This window comes from Schistocerca piceifrons, chromosome 2, assembly GCF_021461385.2.
Source record: "Schistocerca piceifrons isolate TAMUIC-IGC-003096 chromosome 2, iqSchPice1.1, whole genome shotgun sequence".
Taxonomy (NCBI): domain Eukaryota; kingdom Metazoa; phylum Arthropoda; class Insecta; order Orthoptera; family Acrididae; genus Schistocerca; species Schistocerca piceifrons.
Genome location: NC_060139.1, coordinates 1,080,477,205 through 1,080,493,036, shown reverse-complemented (window position 1 = coordinate 1,080,493,036; position 15,832 = coordinate 1,080,477,205). Strand labels below are relative to the sequence as shown.

The 15,832-nt window shown below is 45.9% G+C and overlaps 1 protein-coding gene across 1 annotated transcript in view; it reads left to right on the top strand.

Annotated features, from left to right (window-relative positions):
- The first annotated feature begins 6,801 nt into the window (after window positions 1–6,801).
- Window positions 6,802–15,832, top strand: part of LOC124775103 — a 227,946-nt gene continuing 218,915 nt past the window's right edge. Inside the window, exon 1 of the mRNA XM_047249926.1 lies at window positions 6,802–6,956. The gene's annotated coding sequence lies outside the window, so the exon portion shown is untranslated. The remainder of the gene's footprint in view (window positions 6,957–15,832) is intronic.

The window sequence follows — 15,832 nt, the reverse complement described above, 5'->3', positions numbered from 1 at the left end:
TTCCGATCCCATAATATTTCCTTCAAGTATATCGCCCTTGTATAGACCCTCTATATACTCCTTCCACCTTTCTGCTTTCCCTTCTTTGCTTGGAATTGGTTTTCCATCTGAGCTCTTCATATTCACACAAGTGGTTCTCTTTTCTCCAAAGGTCTCTTTAATTTTCCTGTAAGCAATATCTATCTACTCCTACTGATATATGTCCTCTAGCCATCCCTGCTTAGCCATTTTGCACTTCCCGTCGATCTCATTTTTGAGACGTTTGTATTCCCTTTTTGCCTGCTTCATTTTCTGCATTTTTATATTTTCTTCTTTCATCAATTAAATTCAGTATCTCTTCTGTTACCCAAGGATTTGTAATAGCCCTCGTCTTCTTACTTACTTGATCCTCTGCTGCCTTCACTATTTCATCTCTCAAAGCTACCCATTCTTCTTCTACTGTATTTCTTTCCCCCGTTCTCGTCAATCCTTCCCTAATGGTCTCTCTGAAAATCACTACAACCTATGGTATTTTCAGTTTATCTAGATCCCATTTTCTTAAATTCCCACCTTTTTACAGTTTCTGCAGTTTTAATCTACAGTCCACATCTGCCCCTGGAAATGTCCTACAATTTAAAACCTGGTTCCTAAATCTCTGTCTTACCATTATATAACCTATCTGAAACATTCCAGTGTCTCCAAGCCTCTTCCACGTATACAACCTTCTTTATGGTTCTTGAACCAAGTGTTACCTATGATTAAGTTATTCTCTGTGTAAAATTCTACCAGGCGGCTTCCTCTTTCATTTCTTACCCCCAACCCATATTCACCTACTACTTTTCCTTCTCTTCCTTTCCCTACTATCGAATTCCAGTCACCCATGACTTTTAAATTTTCGTCTCCATTCACTATCTGAATAATTTCTTTTAACTCATCATACATTTCTTCAATCTCTTCCTCATCTGCGGAGCTAGTTGGCATATGAACTTGTACCACTGTGGTAGGCATGGGCTACGTGTCTATCTAGGCTACAATAATGCGTTCACTATGCTGTTCGTAGTAGCTAACCCGCGCTTCTATTTATTTATTCACTATTAAACCTATTCCTGCATTACCCCTATTTGAGCCTGTATTTATAACCCTGCCACCGAACTTCACTAACTTCCACTATATCTAGCTTTAACCTACCCATTTCCCTTTTAAAATTTTCTAATCTATGTGTCCGATTACGAGATCTGACATTCCACGCGCCGATCCGTAGAACGCCAGTTTTATTTCTCTTGATAACGACGGCCTCATGAGTAGTCCCCACCCGGAGATCCGAATGGGGGGACTATTTTACCTCCGGAATATTTTGCCCAAGATGACGCCATCATCATTTAACCACACAGTAACGCTGCATGCCCTCGAGAAAAATTACGGCTGTAGTTTCCTCTTGTTTTCAGGCGTTCGCAGTTCCAGCACAGCAAGGCCTTTTTGGTTTATGTTACACGGCCGGCCGCGGTGACCGAGCGGTTCTAGGCGCTTTCTGGAACCGCGCGACTGCTACGGTCGCAGGTTCGAATCCTGCCTCGGGCATGGATGTGTGTGATGACCTTAGGTTAGTTAGGTTTAAGTAGTTCTAAGTTCTAGGGGACTGATGACCTCAGATGTTAAGTCCCACAGTGCTCAGAGCCATTGGAACCATTTGTTAATGTACAAGGCCAGGGCAGTGGCGTATCCAGACTGTTGGCCCGGCAACTAGTGGAAAGTCGGCTGCCCCTCTTCAGGAACCACAAGTATGTCTGGCGTCTCAACAGATACCCCTCCATTGTAGTTGCACCTACGGTACGGCTATCTATATCGCTGAGGCACGCAAGCCTACCCAGCAGCGGCAAGGTCCATGGTTCACTGAACAGATTCAGAAGGATGTAGGTTGCAGTAGTTACTCGGAGATGAAGTATCTTGCACAGGATAGAGTAGCATGGAGAGCTGCATCAAACCAGTCTCTGGACTGAAGACCTCAGCAACAACGCTGATAGAGTGTTGCTGCGTCGCATGGGGTCCTTACCGGATAAGACTGACGGAGGACATCGAAAAAGTTCAAAGAAGAGCAGCTGCTTTTGTGTTACAATGAAATAGGGAAGTGAGTGCCACAGATATGATATGCGAGTTGGGGTGCTAGTCACTGAAACAAAGGCGCTTTTCATCGCGGCAGGATCTTCTCATGAAATTTTAATAACCATTTTTCTCCTTCGAATGGGAAAATGTGTTATTGACCTCAGCTACAGAGGGCAAAATACTTGTTATGAAATAAGAAAAATGAGAGCTCGCACGAAAAGAGTTAAGTGTTAATTTTTCCAAAGTGCTATGCGAGAGCGGAACGGCCGAGAAATTGTCTGTAAGGGGTTCTGTGAACACTGTCAAACACTTGGATGTAAAATGAAGAATAGTGATGTAGATCTTGATGTACCGTGTGATCAAAAAGTCAGTATAAATTTGAAAACTGAATAAATCACGGAATAATGTAGATAGAGAGGTACAAATTGACACACATGCTTGGAATTACATGGGGTTTTACTAGAACCAACAAGAATACGAAAGTTCAAAAAATGTCCGACAGGTGGCGCTTCATCTGATCAGAATAGCAATAATTAACATAACAAAGTAAGACAAAGCAAAGATGATGTTCTTTACAGGAAATGCTCAATATATCCGCCATCATTCCTCAACAATAGCTGTAGTCGAGGAATAATGTTGTGAACAGCACTGTAAAACATGTCCGGAGTTATGGTGAGGCATTGGCGTCGGATGTTGTCTTTCAGCATCCTTAGAGATGTCGGTCGATCACGATACACTTGCGACTTCAGCTAACCCCAAAGGCAATAATCGCACGGACGGAGGTCTGGGGACCTGGGAGGCCAAGCATGACGAAAGTGGCGACTGAGCACACGATCAACACCAAACGACGCGCGCAAGAGATCTTTCACGCGTCTAGCAATATGGGGTGGAGCGCTATCCTGCATAAACATCGTACGTTCCAGCAGGTGTTTATCAGCCAGGCTGGGAATGATGCGATTCTGTAACATATCGGCGTACCTCTCATCCGTCACGGTGGCAATTAGAAAACCAGAATCACGCATTTCCTCGAAGAAAAAAGGCCCGATAACGGTAGATGTGGTAAATCGAACCCATACCGTGACTTTCTCGTCGTGCCGTGGAGTTTTCACGACAGTTCTAGGATTTTCAGTAGCCCAAATTCTGCAGTTGTGGGCGTCGACAGACCCTCGGAGCGTGAAATGAGCTTCGTCGGTCCACAACACGTTACTCAACCAATCGTCATCTTCCGCCAGCGTTTGAAACGCCCACACCGCAAATGCCCTCCGCTTCACTAAATCGCCAGGTAACAGTTCATGATGCCGATGGTTTTTGTACGGATAGCATCGGAGGCTACACCTAAGTGCCAACCAACCAGTAGTGTATGGATTGCCGGTGCGACGTGCGACTGCACGAGCGCTGACTTCCCCGTGCATAGACGAACCCGCTGCAGTCTCCATTTCTTCCTGAACTGTTTCAGCAGCATTACGTCTTGTGCTCGGTCGGCCACTACGGGGTCTATCGTCTAAACAACCTGCGGCTTCGAAATTTGAAATCATTCTCGCCACAGCTGCATTTGTCAACGGACCTTTACCCGCTCGAATCCCCTTCCTATGGCGATAGGATCGTAACGCCGAACTAGCACATTCCCCATTCTGATAATACAGCTTCACTAAAAGCGCCTTTTCAGGTAACGTCAACGTGCTGTGACTGCTGGCGCATCCGATTCTCTCTCTCATTACAGCTGCTTTTATTCACGATTGTCATGCGCAGTCACTGACGTTTTGCTGTCCAGCGCCATCTGTCGGACATTTTGTGAACTTTTTTTTTGTTCTAATAAAACCCCATGTCATTCCAAGCATGTGTGTCAGTTTTTACCTCTCTTTCTACATTATTCCGTGGTTTATTAAGTTTTCAAATTTATACTGACTTTCCGATCACCCGGTATATGTAGATGAATTTGCAGGAAACACGCTGATGGGAAAAAAGTAGTACACCCTCTTAGTGGTTTCCAGTTCACTCAAGGATTTTTGTTGCAACAGTGGATATGTGGTACGAGAAATGATTACACTTGCAGGTCAATAGCGTAAGCAGTTCTGAGTTATAATAGTTCGTGGTGTAACCTCCACGGGCGGCAATGCGGGCGCTGACTCTGGCGTCCAGTCGATCGTACGGATGGTGAGTACTGTCGTGGGCTGCATTATGCCACGCCTTGTCGATCTGTTCACGTAGTTCTGTGGGAGTCGTTGGTTGACGAGTCGCACTGGTCGCTTCTCGTCCCATCATTTCTCACACATGCTCGACTGGAGACAAGTCGGCAGATCGACCAGCCATGGAAATTGCTGCGTGTCTTGCAGAGCACTCGGATTTATTATGGGCAGTCTGTGGACGAGCATTGTGCTGTAGGAGCAACACATCTCCTTCCTGTTGCAAGAACGACAAAAGAACTGGTCCAACAACATTATGCACTTACCGAGCACTGGTTAGCGTTCCCTCAAGAAATACCAAAGGTGAAGGAGAGTTGAAGTTTATCGCACCCCAGAACATTAGGCCTGTCTGTACTTGACAGAACTAACCAGGTCTACGTAGTAAGGGTAAATGACATCACTTGTGTGCAGGACCATTCCACTGTCCAAGTAATCTTCTGATGGCACCAGTCGATTTTTTTCCGTATAGGATGGGGCCCCTCCACGCCCACACCAACGTGGTGACCAAACCAAAAGTTCTACTGTCACCTCCGTACAACATGTTAGTTTTGAAATCGTGAGTCACAGGATGCGGGCTGTGATATCATCCATGCGTCTGGGTAGGATTACTCATTGACATGGTCCATCAGGAGACAGAAAGTGGACGAAAGCGATCGAAGGGTAGCGGTTTGTAAGGACAGAGGAAAAAAAGTGAGAAGGTAAGCGCCAAGAGAAAAAAACCTCTGCGACAGTAGGACGGGTAATAAGGGCAGTAGCGGCTCGCTAGCTGTGACAGTGCATGCAAGGTGTGGTTATGTTAGTGCGAGGTATCGTGCATCGTTACCTTTGTCGTTGCGGAAGCTCGTTGTAGGGCTTGCTGCAGCTGCTGCGTAACCTGTAACAGTTCAAGGTCGTCATACATTAGTGGGCCATGGGTCACAGATCAGCTCATAGTGTAAAGTGAGTGTAAGTGTATGTGTGTGTGTGTGTGTGTGTGTGTGTGTGTGTGTGTGTGTGAGTGAGTGTGTGGCTGGTTTGCGTGCTGTGTACAGCGCGGTTTCCCTGCGATTGCCTGTTTTTTCGGCGGGTCGAGCATCTGGGGTTGCCAGTAGTAGCTGTGTTGCAGGGGCTCGCCAGTACTGTCGTGTTAGCGAGCTGTGGACCATAGATGTTTAGTTTCTCGCTAATACTGTCTTTGGTCTATTATGTTTCCATCTATCTGTCGTAGTTATCCAGAGAAAGTATAAACCGGTTACGGTAGTGTCTCGTGTTACTGTGCAGTCCTGTGGAGAGTTTTTGGAATACCTGCAAGATGGTATCTAGCCGATATTCCCGGTGAAGATCCGCGGTGCGTGTGTGGCGCGGAGCGTTGCTTATGATTCTGAGTACTTTGTTCTGTATGAGCTGCAGACGGCGCAGGCGTGTGTGAGCAGCGTATCCCCAGACAGGGGCTGCGTACGTCATGCCGTGCACGTCGATGCTGTGGTCTGAATGGACGCAGACCCACTGCTAATAACGGGTTCGTAACAGTTGGTGTTGACAAGTCTGGACTCACGAGCCCTCTTACCTGAGCTGTGGCAGCTGTACCATCTGTCGCTGCTGCCCTCTCAGTACGACGATCCTGGCGGGCGCCTGTGCTGGTGGACGTCCAGAACCTCGTCTACGAGTGTGAAAACTGTTCACGTGATCAGTGATGCCAGTATCGCTGCGCACTTGACTCCATTTTCTACGGTAGTTCTCGGAAAAGACCATGCCGCCACTCGAAAGACCGCAATTTCACTCTTTTCAAGTTCGCTCAGTTGGCTGTAGGAAGCACAAGTCAGTCTCAGTGGGACGGTTGCCTGTTTGCTTCACATGCCGCCCCACACTGAGCCTTCTGGCTGTGAGAATTCCCTATTAAAAGGTATACACCGACGGCGCTCTGGCAGCTACGCCACTACGCTATCGGTTGGCGGACGACGTGGAAACCATTATCAGTACGCCTACTCTCCGCCAGGTGAGATGTGCCGCCATCACATCAAAATCGACGTCCTCTGCAGGAGTACTGTTTTTTTTTCTGGCAGTGTAGTAACGTTTCATACGTTTAACTATCTAAATAAATTTTCGTTTGACTGTTGTTTTGTAAGTTAAAGAGAAAACCCTTCATCTGAAACCTAAAGTATGTAAAAGTACGGTATAAAGCGTTTCAGTAAAACGCTCTTTGGAGAGTGCCTCACGACGCCATCCCCCCTCTTCCGCTTGGACCTGCGAATGACGAGGTGGGTTACGCGCCGCTGCCGAGTGGTCCCCCAGTCGTCGGCGCCGTGCCGCTGTCTCGTCGCCGGGCAGGGCGCCGGTATCGGCCTCCGGAGGTCGTTAGAGTGTTGGCGGGCGGCGCCGCGCCGCGCCGGTTATCGCCCGCTGGCGGGACGCGCGCACGCACGCAGACAGCCGCAGGCAGCTGTGGTGGGCGGCTCCGCGGGCAGTTTGGAGGACGCGCTTGTCAGCAGCTGCCCGGCAGGTGCGCCGCAGTGGTGCCTCTGCCGCTGCTGCCTGCACTCGCGGAACGGCACAGCACAGCACAGCACACCACAGCGCGCGCGGTCCAGCTGCGACGCAAGCCCGGTGTCCGGAAGCGCCGAGGCCGACGCACACATCCCGGAAACTCACCTCTACGTACCTGCGAACACGCGCACCGTCAGAAGTTGCTTTTTCCAGAGCAGTTCGACCGGATCGGTGAGTAAGTTGCTTTGCAGAAATTACCGGCGCCCGTGCTCCGTGGTGTAAACATAGACCGATTTAATGCAGTTGGCATTTGACACCTTGAGGGCTCGATTGCTGCTGTCAGGAATGCACCAATAGGAGCCTGGCATTGTCGGCTCCACTTTGTTACCACTCCCGCTGCGCAGAGCATTATCCCGCCAGTTCTTAGTGAGCCATTGAAAGACTCCTGTCGTGTTTATTGCCGCGTACTTTACGATCTGCGATACAATTTGTTGAAACAGGGGCACAACTGGAGGCATATAGACAACAACACCATAAGTGGAAACAGAATTTTTTGTAGAAGATAAAGATTTTAAATTTCATACGTCTTACTACTTATATACTGACAAACATGCGATACAACGCAGTTTTTCGAAAGTTGTAAATATGAAACGAAATGCTATTCGCAATTTTGGATAGATCAGTTGTCAAGCGACGTATTTTGGTAATAAGCAAAAAAACAACGTTTCCGGATGAAACTTCCTGGCAGATTAAAACTGTGTGCCGGACTGAGACTCGACCTCGAGACCTTTGCCTTTCGCGGGCAAGTGCTCTACCAACTGAGCTACCCAAGCACGAGTCACGCCCCGTCCCCACAGCTCTACTTCTCCCAGTACCTCGTCTCCTACCTTCCAAAGTTCTGCAAGGTTCGCAGGAGAGCTTCTGTAAAGTCTGGAAGGTAGGAGACGAAGTACTGGCAGAAGTAAAGCTGCGAGGACGGAGCGTGAGTCGTGCTTGGGTAGCTCAGTTGGTAGAGCACTTGCCCGCGAAACGCAAAGGTCCCGAGTTCGAGTCTCGATCCGGCACGTAGTTTTAATCTGCCAGGAAGTTTCTTGTCAGCGTACACTCCGCTGCAGAGTGAAAATCTCATTCTGGAATGTTTCCGTATATTTCGAGACAAAACGCGATAAGTTTGGCGCTGCTTCCAGTACAAGAAAAAAAATCATTCTTCTCAGAAACGTTGACGTCTCTCTGTCCCTAATTAAAGCTATGAACGGATTTCTAATAGGCTTAGACACACTTTAGAAATCTACAGCCGCGCGGAGTGGCCGCGTGGTTTGAGACGTGATGTCACGGATTGCGCGGCCCCTCCCGCCTGTAGTTCGAGTCCTCCCTCGGGCATGTGTGTGTGTGTGTGTGTGTGTGTGTGTGTGTGTGTGTGTGTTTTGTTCTTACCGTAAGTTAGTTTAAGTAGTGTGTAACTCTAAGGACCGATGACCTCAGCAGTTTGGTCCCTTAGGGATTCACAAACATCTGAACATTTGAAATCTACACCTGGCGCGAATTTAGTATATTTTAGGTGATTTGCATAGGAGAGGAGAGCTAAGGCGGCTACCTACAGACGTCGCAGCTTTGGAGCTCCAACGGCAGATGTCAACTAATTAAAATCAGAGTGTAGGTACTGCTGGCAGGGACGCGGGCTCTGGGCTCTGTCTCCGTGGGAGCACGCTTTTGTAACAGACGAAAAAAAATGAGAAGGGCAGAAGGAAAGGGGAGAGGAAGTGCGAGGTGTGGGCCGAAGGAGAAACAGAATCATAAGAACGGATAGGTTTGGAATAGGGAGAAGATCTAAGGAATGTGGATTTGACGACGTCAGGAGAAGGGGAGCTGCCAGTATAAAAGGAGACGGAGAGTGTTGTGTTGTCAGCGGAGAAGCAGTAATAGCAGATTGGTTCGGTCAGGGAAACTGCAATATCTTCGAACGTGCACTAGTCGTTGGATGTCACCTGAGTAACAAATCCATCAGCGGTATTTGAACCCTTTTAAAGCCTGCTCAAGTCCACTGTGAAGTGAAGTGGAGCGGAGACGTATAGACACCAGTACCATAACCGGAAATCAGAATTTTTACATAATTTTTGTAGATGATAGCGAATTTAAACTTCATACTTCTTACTGCTTAAATACTGACAAACCCGCGAACAACGTCGATTCCCGAAGCTCCGAAGCTTGTAAATATCAAACGCAAAGCGATTCGCATCATTCCATCCAACCAGTGCGTGTGTGTGTGTGTGTGTGTGTGTGTGTGTGTGTGTGTGTGTGTGTATGTGTGTGTGTGTGTGTAGGTAGTTAAAAAAGGAGTGGGATGCAATGTCCGAGCAGTCCTCAGGAGCCACAAACTTGTGCAGTCGGTGCTGGGCTACATTTGTGGCGCCGTGAAGCGTGGCTCCACTGGGCAGCGCACGGTTGGAAACGACTGAGTTAGGTTTATGAATCGCGCTGTGCCCCGTGGCAATCCGATGGAGGGTCTGAGTCAGATCAGTGCCTAGACAGTCTCACCTGCCATCACGTGTAGCGCAAACAGCGAATTACAGAGGAGGTTGTGTTACAGTAAGGGGGTGTTTTTCGTCCCCTTATTGCACTCCAGAAATTTAAGGTGGAAAGATGTGAACGCATTTTACAAATCTGTGCCCTACGTACAGTTAGGAGATGATGACTGTATCAGCATGGTAACGCCCCCTGTCATAAAGTAGCATTTGTGAGGCAATGTTTTGAAGTCAATAATATTCCATAAACGGTCTACCTCGCCCAGGGTCCCAACGCGCACGCAATGAAATCCCTTTGAAATGAGTTAGAACATCGGCTTCGCCAGACCCCGGCGTCTAATTTCGCAATCTCCTCTGGTTTCGGTTCTTAAGGAAAAATAGACTGCTATTCCCGTAAAGACATTCAGACACTTCACTAACAATGTCCCTAGCAGAGTTCTAGCCGTCAAAGGATTAAGAGTGTACACCTCCCCTTAATCGTCACAAGTAGAAGCAACTTCGGGAGTGTCCAAGGGATCTCCCTGTACGTATTGTATACTAACGAACTTGCTGACAATATTAACACTAAAATGAGGCTTTTTACAGGTGATCCAGTTATCTATAATGAACCTATCTGAAATAAGCTGCATAAATACACTACCAGCCATTAAAATTGCTACACCACGAAGATGACGTGCTACAGACGCGAAATTTAACCGACAGGAAGAAGATGCTGTGATATGCAAATGATTAGCTTTTCGGAGCATTCACACAAGGTTGGCGCCGGTGGCGACACCTACAGCGTGCTGACATGAGGAAAGTTTCCAAATGACGAACCTGGGTGCACGAATGGCAAAACGTCATTTTTTCGGATGAATCCAGGTCCTGTTTACAGCATCATGATGGTCGCATCCGTGTTTGGCGACATCGCGGTGAACGCACATTGGAAGCGTGTATTCGTCATTGCCATACTGGCGTATCACCCGGCGTGATCGTATGGGGAGCCATTGGTTACACGTCTCGGCCACCTCTTGTTCACATTGACGGCACTTTGAACAGTGGACGTTACATTTCAGATGTGTTAAGACCCGTGGGTCTACCCTTCATTCGATCCCTGCGAAACCCTACATTTCAGCAGGATAGTGCACGACCGCATGTTGCAGGTCCTGTACGGGCCTTTCTGGATACAGAAAATGTTCGACTGTTGCCCTGGCCAGCACATTCTCCAGATCTCTCACCAATTGGAAACGTCTGGTCAATGGTGGACGAGCAACTGGCTCTTTACAATACGCCAGTCACTACTCTTGATGAACTGTGGTATCGTGTTGAAGCTCATTGGGCAGCTGTACCTGTACACATCATCCAAGCTCTGTTTGACTCAATGCCCAGGCGTATCAAGGCCGTTGTTTCGGCCAGAGGTGGTTGTTCTGGGTACTGATTTCTCAGGATCTATGCATCCCAATTGCGTGAAAAGGTAATCACATGTCAGTTCTAGTGTAATGTATTTGTCCAATGAATACCCGTTTATCATCTGCATTTCTTCTTGGTGTAGCAATTTTAATGGCCTGTAGTGTATATATGTTGATGTAGTACCGCAGCTATTACAGTTGACCAACACACCGTTGGGTTCGTAGTCATTATGTTGTGCATGATCTACAAATATATCTACACAAAATCTGAGTGACTTCTCGTGTTGTATCGCCAATATAGACGTATGCTGAATTCTGTTTTCTTTCTGTCACACAATTTTTTATTTTTAAATCATTATACCTTGCCTACGTTGATGCTATCATTTATTTTGTGTACCGTTTAACAAAGAAGATGCGAGAAAGTAACATCGAAATTCCGGGATAGGGACGATACTGTCCCACCAAAATACATATAAAAGTTCAGTGTGGATCTCGAGGCTAAATTCGAGCTCGTAGTCCATTATAGATACATAGTTGCAGCTCCGAAATGGCTCAGTTGTTTGAGTGCATCCCATCTACCTAAAATCTATGACAAAGCCAGAGATTTAGATTGTCAGAGCAAATCTTTATAGTTCGTTATCTTTTGACGTGACACGTGTTCCTCTCTCAACCTGTTGCACGTAGTTTGTTGAATCATGACTATACGTAATCCCTGGAGTAACAGTAGCCTCTCAGATAAGCAGTTCTACTCTAAAAAAGTGACTGATGTAAAGCGAGATAACATCAGTGACGGGAAACACGTGCTTGGGTTCATTTACTTTCCATGCTGATAACGGAAGAGGACATGATTCGTTTGCACTTGGGTGGCGTACTGATGCAAATGTCTCTTTACAGCTTCCCTAGAACCCGCTAACCAATGAAGGAATTTTTAAAAAGACGGTGAACTTTAAAATCAACGGTTGCCATTATCGCTAATAGAAGTATCAGTATATTTCTTCGTACATTAGAGGTCCATTCTCCGCAGTCAGCCCATAATACAAGCGATTATTAGGCTTTTTTGTAATAATTAATGAAGTAGTCAATGTAAACCTGTTTGCACATTATTTATTGTTTCTTGGACAACATTATCAGATGTTTTAAAGAAATTCAGTCATCATTAAGTCCCCATCCGAGTTGCTCTGTGCCCGTAATCCATTCCGTCAGCTTTAGAAACAGTGCATTTCAAGTTGACGGAGTGAATTGCAGGTACATTAATAAGTATATTTTTCTGGAATTTTGCTGTATTGCCCCTCGGGCGTGTCCGCAACGATAAAATCGCAGATTTTTTTATTTTAATTTATTCGTTAGTTATTGCTAAAAACGTGACCAAAAAACACGACAAAACTAATTGTTTCTTTCGAACGTCCGCCATTTCACTATTTCATCGAATTTCAAAAAACTGTGTTATTACTCCGTGCGCAATATCCTTAAGACTAAGAAAATTGTTTGTTTTTCTGATTTCAGATAAGACTTGCAACTGCAGGATTGGGTCATGGACACACCTCATTTTGGACAGAGCAACTTTAAGACTTCGGATGGGGGGCTTCTTGATGGTTAAATTTGTTGAAAAAAATTCAGAAAATTTTGTCCAAGAATCAGTAAAAATGTATAAAAAGGTTTATGTTGATTGCATCATTAGTTTTTTTTAGATAAATCGTAAAAATGGCTTATTTTATAGGCTGACTGAAAAGGACCCTTCAGATGCTACACAATTTTAGAATCTGGTTAAGCGAAAACGGACTAGACTCACTCTCTGCGCTGCTAGGCTAACGTGTGTTGTGGAGTAAGATCTGATCTTGCCGAACAGCATCGCCCAAGTCTGCGTGGGCTTGGTCAAGTTGTTGGAATCTATTCGCCGCTGCATTTGCATTTGGCCCACAGTACGAATTTCACGGTGAATCTATGTAAAATTTAGACGTTTTGCTTTCAAGGATCGTATTGTCCCGCGTACTTCATCTTGGGAGTATGTTTCCAGTTGCCGCCCCATTTCAGTCGCACACGGCTGTGCACCGGCTAAAGGTGGCGAATCAGTACTGTGTGTGCAGGATACCCGAAACACGTAGTCCCTTCTGACACTGTGTCACTCTTGTTGCTCAGTGCTCTTAACGTGGAGCGACAAAAGCGTCCGAAGCCCTTACGTACGTTCATTCCTCTTCTTGTTAATAGACGTGCGTAACTCCAAACGGATTTACATGGGATTTGCTCTACAAATAATAATTCACAACGTGTAAACGCAGGCGGTATAGCATGAACAGCCTGAATGAATAACGTAGTTTGTTCGTTAATCATTCATTTTCAGACAATACTGGCCAAAAAGATAGGCTCTAAGGGAAAAAACTGCACCATGAAGGAATTATCTGAAAGGGACGAAAATTGAGACTTGATGTTAGTATGCAGACTACCAGATGATAACAGATTCAGAGAAATTGGGTTGTTTATTCAAGAAAAACAGATTCACAAATTGAGCAACTCTACAACGCGATGGTCCACCTCTGGTCTTTGAGTACGCAGGTAATCTGCTTGCCATTGATTGATATAGTTGTTGGAAGTCTCCTCAAGGATATAGTGCCAGATTCTGTCCAGCTGGCGTGCTAGATCGTCGTAATTCCGAGATGGTTGGTGGGCGCTACAGGTAATTTTCCAAAAATTCTCAACTGGGGAGAGATCCGGCGACCTTGCTGGCCAAGGTTGGGTTTGGGAAGCACAAACACCAAGCAATAGAAACTCTCGCCATGCGTGGAAGCAATGTAAGCCTGGGATGGCCTGCCATAAAGGACAACAAACTGGTCCGTAGAATACCTTCAGCATACCACTGTGCTGTAAGGTGTCGCCGATGACAACCAAAGGGATTCTGCTTTACAGTGAAGTGGCACCCTACACCGTCGCTCACACCTCCTGGTTGTCGGGCGTCACTCTGGTCGGTACCCCATCGCTGTCTGGAGAGTCTCCGGACGAGTCTCGACCTGGAATCTCATTGACTGGAGAAGAATTGTCTCCAGTGATGAGTCCCACTTCTAGCTGAGCCCCTATAACTAGCGAAGACGTGTCTCGAAACGCGCCAGATGGTAGTGGGAAATTGTCATACGGCGCGACAAGCAGGAGTGATGGTCTCGGGTGCCAATTGGACAGTTTGGCACGGTATCCCTCAGGAGGAACCCAACAACTTTATAATAAGTGCCAAGCCGAATAATTGCTTGCGTAAGAGCCAGCAGTGGACCAACGCGTTATTGACTTTCTTTATTTGTGAAGCTCTTTCGCTTGAGTGAATCATACAAGTTTTCTGCGTCCCATTCCAATAAGTCCTTCAGGGTTGGGAACTTTTTTCTGTCTTAAGTGTAATTACATCTGATTGCAGGTCCTCAAGTTGAAGTTTTTTCGTGTTATCAAGTTCAGATTACACAAAATTATTCTAAAATAACTATCGAGCATTTGTTTCGAAACAGTGTAGAAAGTTTTCGATGCTGTCGTGGGCCACAGTTTAATGTACAGTATCGTGAGAAGTTTAGTTTTCAGTCTCTGGCTGTAAAAGCGACTATGTCCAATTTACGCTTCAGAAAGCAAAAGCCCACAGAGTCCGTTACATACACAAAGCCCAACTCTCGTGAAAATTTCAAAGTACAGCATTCACGCGTCATTTCCTGAGTCAAGCTACGACACACGCGAAAAATTCTAGGTTGCACTACGCAACGATCCGCTCAGAAAAGGCACTCTGCTGCATATCTCACACTGAAAATTTGCCAAGTCCAGAGGCCGCTGCCACTGACACAGTGTTCGCTGCTCCAAGAGTAAAGCCATTTAGACTCACTTCCTCCGCACTACTAGCTTGTAGTGACTTGCCTCAACCAACAGTGTAAAAATTAGAAAATTACTATTCATTCCAATTTATATAATCATTACGCTGAGACAATTAAAACAATTTTTTCACCTTCCGACGTCGGTCATTCTGAGAGCTTACAGTCTGCTACTTCTCTCCCGAACACTAAAATCCCAAATATTAATTCATCAGAACAGATCAACCAAGCCGGCCAGAGTGGCCGAGCGGTTCTAGGCGCTACAGTCTGGAACCGCGCGACCGCTACGGTCGCAGGTTCGAATCCTGCCTCGGGCATGAATGTGTGTGATGTCCTTAGGTTGGTTAGGTTTAAGTAATTCTATGTTCTAGGGGACTGATGACCTCAGAAGTTAAGTCCCATAGTGCTCAGAGCCATTTGAACCATATTTGAAGATATACCAAATAAAACACGTCTAAATAGTATTCTACTGACTAATACGGTAGCTCATTTTAAAGCGACTCTTTATACGCTTTTCGGTTCTGTCATTACACGTTACGTATTTTTAATTACAATTGATTTTATTATGAACTTTTCAATTAAGTGTTAATTTAACAAAGAAATCAATGTTACGTTTATATTGTTTCTACATAGGAATATAGCGGATGTGTATGTTTGCCACGTAATGTCGCCATCTATGCGGACATGTCTGCTTTATGGCTTTCTGGCTGAATTTGCATATTGCTTACTTTTGATTCGTTTTTTAGTATCTTAATCGCTTAGTGAATTGCCGAAATATTTTTGGTCAGTTGTAGCATTTGACAGTAGCTACCATTTGAAGCACCGTACGTCTTTGTAACTATACAGATGTAATAGTAATCCAAGTTTTACTATTTGGTGTTAGACGTCCATATGCTGTAACTTGGTCGATTTTCATCATACAGGCTATTGTGGGTTTGCCATGATCTCGCTTCATTTATGCGAATAAAAACATCTGCTTAACATTAAGGATTCGTACACAATTTGATTGTTGCAGGATAAAATGGTCAGCCCTTTCGCACGCTGCAGCCACCATTTGTCGAAGTCACCTGAGGGTTTATCCACGAAACTTGTGAACAGAACTCTACCGCCTTGTCCCAGAGAGGTCCACTTCATTAATGGCTCTGATCACTATGCGACTTAACTTCTGAGGTCATCAGGCCGCTAGAACTTAGAACTACTTAAACTTAACTAACCTAAGGACATCAAACACATCCATGCCCGAGGCAGGATTCGAACCTACGACCGTAGCAGTCATGCGATTCCGGACTGAGCGCCTAGAACCGCGAGACCACCGCGGCCGGCTCCACCTCATTAGGCAAACATAATATCCCGACTCAGGTAACCGC